The sequence below is a fragment of the Cupressus sempervirens genome, chromosome 7 (assembly GCF_028749045.1).
Source record: "Cupressus sempervirens isolate cs-2001-9-10 chromosome 7, ASM2874904v1, whole genome shotgun sequence".
Classification (NCBI taxonomy): Eukaryota; Viridiplantae; Streptophyta; class Pinopsida; order Cupressales; family Cupressaceae; genus Cupressus; species Cupressus sempervirens.
This window is the reverse complement of record NC_143124.1, coordinates 671,244,526-671,251,407: the sequence shown is the minus strand read 5'-3', so window position 1 is coordinate 671,251,407 and position 6,882 is coordinate 671,244,526.

Genomic DNA, 6,882 nt, shown 5'->3' with positions numbered 1-6,882 from the left:
AGAAGTAGATAACCTAAAACAAATCCTTGATGATTGGGATGAAATGATAAAAATTGATCTAGATGCTATGGTCTCATGTGATATTCTTCCATCATGTGAAACATTCTTCAAATTTCAAGGGCTCATTGGTTACAAGGAGGAGACATTAAGGAAGCTAATTACAAAGTTGCAGGTGGCCTTGGGAGATTGTCAAGTAGTTGAAACAAGTTTTACTTGTGATTTGGAATAGATGGGATGCCGTGTTACTAATGATTTTGGTAATCTTCTGGCAGCAGAGAGAGTGACTTCTAAATATACAATCAGGATCAATGCTTATGTAGATTCTGAAGATTTTGGTTCGCACACCATAAACAAGTTTGTTTTGTATAAATCCTTAACAAAACACTTGTTAGATACTACAACAACTAATTCCAAAATTTTTCAATTAGCACATGAAAATGCAATGAGAGTTGAAGCCATATCAAAGACTATGGAAATTGTTGATCTTCCCATAGTGCATGACATCATTGTCAAATTCAAGGCAGTGAGAAACAATCTCTAAGATTGTTGTTTTGTTTCATGTTAGTAGTTGCAGAAGATGCATTACATGAATATGTGTAATTACATGTAATGCAACTTACATGTATATAAAAGGATGTAATGCAAGTTGCATGTGCAGTTGCATGTAACCCTTTATTTTCTATAGTTAGACTAGGTCAAAGTTGGTTGAGTTGCTTCCACTTTTTCCTCCACCTTTTTCTCAACTTCATCGCCTATATAAAAGAGTGCCCCCTCATTGTAAAATTATCATTATCTTTATGCAAGAGAGCTCTAGAGAAATTGTGCTAGTAGAAATTTGTTTATGTAAGCACTATTTTGAGAGAAAATGAATACAAAGGAGCATTTGAGACTTAACTTTGATTAAGTGAGATTGTTATTTGTGTGAATTATAAGTTTTGTCTATAATTCATTCAAGTTGTCTTTGATTCATGTTAACTTGTGTTATTGGTAGTTGTATCTCATGAATTGAATAGAAAAGAGTTAAGAAGCAATTGAAGCTAGAGCTTTGACCAGGAGAAATTGTGAAAGTATTTAGCTAGAGGCTTTTTCTATAGCTTATATTTTCTTCTTAATTCGCAAAATAGATAAGTATTCCTACTTTTAGGAGTCTTTGTGCCCTAATTGTAAAGCTTTTCATATAGAAGTAGGACTGGAGTTAGAGCCAAATTTATACATCTTTAGCTAGCGTTTAAGTTAGTAAAGGTTTATCGGTATCATTATTTCCAGCTCTTGATAGAAGTGTAGTTAGAGATTCACCTTGCCCATTACTCACTCTACGAGTAAGTGGATTCTTTCTTGAAAGATAAGAAGAAAGGATAATGGTAACACCTATTTGATAAAAATCTCTTAACTTCTTGCTTACCTTGAGTTGATCCAAAGAACGGTGAGAAGGGGGACCCTTCCCTTTAAGGTAGGAGAGATTCTGTCTCACACGTTATGGCTGGTCATCCTATTTTGTGATTGGATTTTTACCCAAAAATGTTGGTCGCAAAATATCCACCCAATAGGTCTACACTATTCTTCCCATCTCTCAGCGTTCCTCCTATCCTACTCCATAAGTTCATCCAACTTCCTCATGTTTGGCTTAAGCGCTTGTCTTATGCTTCTCAATTCCTCTTGTCTCATTTTCACATCTCTTTTCTCTTCTTGTTTCCTTCTCTCTTCTTCCTCTCTTTTCTTCTTCCCATTTCTCAAGAAGTCTAGCATTTCCCTCTCTGACCTTGTCGGACCCATCTTCACCTTGCAAGGATCTAATCCCTTGCTTTAGTACCACTATGATGCAAAAGATAATGGGCTCAATAAAAATTCCTATTAATTTAGGACAAATTCTTTAGAATCTTAGTGCAATATAAATTCTCACATCATTAGTCTTCATTAAAGATATTTATCCCAATTCTTGGATCAAAACATATGAATATAAAGTTTATAATTTTTGGACAAGTATGAATAAACTAGAAATTTCATAGAACAATTCAACTCTCGACGACACCAAATTTTTATTTCAAAACCATATGTGCAGATATAAACATTAAGTACAATATGTCCAATTTTTTTGCAAATATACACATTAGTTACACCAAATTTTTCTCTCAAAACCATATGTGCAGATATAAACATTAAGTACAACATGTCCAATTTTTTTGCAGATATACACATTAGTTACACCAAATTTTTCTTTCAAAACCATATGTGCAGACATAAACATTAAGTACAACATGTCCAATTTTTGTAGATAATATACACATTAGTTAGATCTAATTTTTCTTTCAAAACCATATGTGCAGATATAAATATTAAGTACAACATGTCCAATTATTTTGCAGATATATTTTCCTGTGAAGAAATACCATACCTGACAATATGAACCCAAAACAAAATAATGAGAGAATGGCTACATTGTGGTCTCAGATCTGAAGAAAAGTTGATAAATGTAATTGTCATTGCAAAAAGTGTAAGGGCATAAAGAATTGAAGAATTCTAATCACAACAGCCTAGAGTCATTGTAGGCAACATGGTCACATTGAAGGGGGCCACAATTTTTGTCCATTGCTAAATGTGAATTTCATACTGGAGGAACATGGGGATGTGAATATCCAAGCTAAGGATAACACTCCCATGGAAGAAGATGATAATGTGCCAGAGGACATGATTGAAGAAGATGGTATTGGAGCAAGTGATGAAGAGGCTCATGATGATGGCACTGGCACATCTGATAATGATGATAAAGATGGTCTTGATATACCTTTACTTGAGAAGGCACATGAGCCCCTTTACCAAGGCTCCCAAACAACTCTTCTCTCTACTATAGTGTTTTTGGTGAACTTGAAGGTTATGAATGGTTTATCCAATGTAGCAATGCCACGTATGCTAAGGTATGCCATTTTTGTCATCTTCAATGTTAGTATACAATTACTATTCACTATATTGACAATGCATATTTGGTGTTGTAGGTTCATAGGTGAGTTTTTGTTACCACCATCAAACATCCTGCCTCATTCATACTGAGAATTATCTACCAATATGAATCATATTAGAATGAAGTATCAAACAGTACATGCATGTCCCAATGATCACATTCTATATCATAAGCAACATGAATTTGCAACAGAATGCCATGATTGTCATATTAGTAGATATCGGTCATATCAAATAACAAAAAAGGTGTCTCACAAGGTTCTTCCGTAAATTCTCATTATTCCATGTTTTCAACGATTATTTAGGGGCACTAGCTTGGCAAAATTTATGGATTACCATGTGTGCAATATAAGTCAAGATGACATTATGAGAATGTCTGCGAATGGCTCTACATTTAAAGAGATAGAAGAAACATTGTCACACTTTATAGAAGAACCTTGTAATCTGAAGCTTTCATTGGTAGCGGACGGTGTCAATCCATTTGGAGATATGAGATCTATTTACTCAGTGTGGCCTATTTTTTATTAACAATAACATCCCTCCTTGGATGTCTATAAAGAGGGAGCACATAATGTTGTCAATGATAGTGCCATGTATTTTTTCATTTAATAGTTATCTAAATTAATTTATAATAGTGCATGAAAATGGTCATAATAATTATGTAATATTTATGTTCATTCAATTACTAGGTAATATATTGAGCCCCTAATTGACGAGTTGTTTAAGTTATGGAATGACATCACTATATATGACATCTCTAGATCAATAGGACATTGACAATTCCAATTTCATGCAATGCTTGTATGGATAATACATGATGCCCTTGGGCTAATTCATTTTTTTGGTATATTATATTGTTAAGATCACATATTTTTTGGTTTGTTATAGTGTTTACACGTTACTACTATCTGCTTAAGTTGTGTATGATAATTGTACATGATCCAATTGTACATGATCTTTTAGGTCTTCAAACAAAGGAAAAATTTGCATGTTCAATTTGTGGTCTAAAGATGAACTCTCATCATTCAAGAAGTTTAGGAAAGGAGGTGTTCGATGAATTTAGACACTTTCTCTACAATAATCATAAGTATCAAATTACTAAAAAACATCTTTTTAATGAGAAAGAAGAGACATCATTAAGCCCATGAAGAATGACATGTCATCTATGGAAGTTGGAATATGATTGACTAAATCGTTGAGGTAACGTCTAGTTTGTGGTCTAAAATTTAAAATTTATATTTTGATATTGTCTTATATTTAGTAATAATATAATTTATGTTCGTGAAGGTCATCAAGGCATCAATGACCAACTTCCTAGAGGAATGAAAAGTTATCCTACTCAATTTAGTAGGTTACTGTACTACAAGGATCTCCCAATCGTGTATTTGTTTGATGATATGCATATTGGAAAGAATGTAATAGAGACACTATGGAAAATATTGGATGGAACGCATGATAGAAAAAAAATTGCCAAAATTTGTATTGACATTCATGAATCCAATCATGCACTAAAAGATTTCATTGAATCAAATAGCAATGGAGACCGCATAAATATGAGTACCCTTCCTTGGTTATTAATGGAGCAACAAAGTGATGCATTAAGAGAAGTCATAAAAAAATAAAATTTCTCATAGGATTTGATGCAAATATAAGCACTCTTGTATCAAAGAAAGGTGATTTTGGGCCAAGGTTGAAAACACATAATTGACATACCTTTCTTTAAGGTAAATCATGTTCTCTATTTACAATATATTTGTAAAATTGAATGTGCTATCTATTGCATTATTTAATAATATATTGAAATGATCATTTTTTAATGATTGCAGTACATCCTACCTCTATCCCTGCCACATAAGTTTGATAACAATATTAAACAAGTTATATATGATCTTGGAAAATACACGAGGTTAGAAGTGTTTTTTTATAGATTTGTATAATTTTATCTAAAATCTTGTTTATATGTTCTTGCATGTTGAATCTCTTATAGATGGTTATCATCTAAAGAAATTGATTTTAAAAATATATATATATATTGGAAGATAAAAATTTCATAGCTTATGTGTGAAATGCCAAAGTGTCTACCTTCAACCTTTTAAAATACTCAAGAACACTACCTCATACATCAAGTTTAGGAGATTGAATTGTGTGGACCTGTACAAACTAGGTCAATGTGGATGGTTGAGAGACACTTGAAATTTATGAAGGGTTTGGTTCAACAAAGAGTATGTCCTAAGGGTTCTATGGTAGAGGGATATATGGTATACCAAACCATGGTGCATATTAGTGAATATCTTCCAAAGTTTGTAGCAAATATCCATGTAGATCGCATTTGGGATCCCAACTCTATTGACAAATTCGAAGGGAAGTACCTGACAAGGAAAGGTGATGTAGTGCCTCTCCCATTTGACTTTTGTAAGTCATCCTGATGGATGCAACCTTGTTGATCTTTTGTTGTGATGGGATCATGATTGTGACCCTGAGTGGTCTACACCGTTGAGGTGTTTGGCATTATGTTCTTTATCAGTTGCTTTGTTTATGCTTTTGTCTGATCTTTGAGATTATGATGTGATTCTTGGTTCACTGAGGTTTGTGCCAATGGTTACCAGGATCGATGTGGTATCATGAGGTTGTTCCGTGATTACCTTGAGATGTGTGCAGAGATTGCACTATGTTCTTTTACCATGCTACACTGGACTAGGTTCCTGTAGCAGTGGTTAGTCATGTTTTTTACTGTGTTTGCTTATGTGTTTTAAATGCCTTTTTATGCAGAGTAATCAATCATTATTAAATGTGTAAGTAATTAGAATGGATTGTCCATGTTGATTTATTGGGTTATGTGTTGAGGCATTTACCTTGTTATATTTCTGATTAGAGAGATATTTGTTACTCATGTTATGTTTACATTTGAGAGGACCCGAGGGTCAGATGCTACACTTTGATTCCAGTATCATGGATTTTAGACTACCATGCTGTTCAATTAATCATATTGCATGATGATGCCATTTTGAGATGACAGTGTGTTTTGTGATGTTATATGGTATTTGGACATATCTCTTATTATGTTGTGTGATGAATTTAATGCTATGGTTATTTACTTCATTCCTGCGTTGTTATGCTTTATGCGAACGTGAGTGATGTAAATAGATTATTTTAATATAATTAAATAAATGGTTAAATTAGGTGATTTAATGCATTTATTGCTTCGGCTATATTATTATATGCAATTGCACTTGATCGTGTTGTTTAGTGTGCAGGATTTATATCCCTGGCAGTGGCACATGGAGTTAGTGATTCAACCGTTCATATTTTACCAATGTCGTCCTTATATGGTCGACGTATCCTTTATTAAAATGTTTAATTTAAACCTTTCGGTGATTATTAAATCCGAACTCATTTGCATTATGTGATTAGATCAGTAAGCGTGTCTGTGGATTTAGAGGTTCGCATTATCGCGAAAGTTGTTAAGGTGATTTTTGTGTTTTTGGGTTTTCGGGCTTTTAATTGATTTATTTTAATTTCTGGCAGCTTTGCCATAGATGAATTCCTATTTATAGGAATAGCCTGTTTTCGTTTGGGTCGATTCGGGGTTTAACTAGATTGGTTGGTTAAATGCCCTAATCGATTATTCACCTGAAAAGTGAATAAATATCCAAAGAGGAATTTAATTCCTCACTTCTCACTTTTGAATTGGAAAGTTGGAGAGTAAAACCCAAAATCCTCTTCATGAGGATTTACTGTTTTGTTCGTTGTGGGAGCTACAAGGGTGGGATCGTCGCGAGGTTGAGCTCGTTGGATCCAGCTTGGGGAAACCTTGGATTGCCATGATTTTCAGCTACTTCTGCGAGATATTTATTTTATGGTTCAGATTCCCGTTTTGCCCTTTTGGCTGTGAGGTAGGGCTTTCCCGTTTTATTGTTTCTGCTCCGT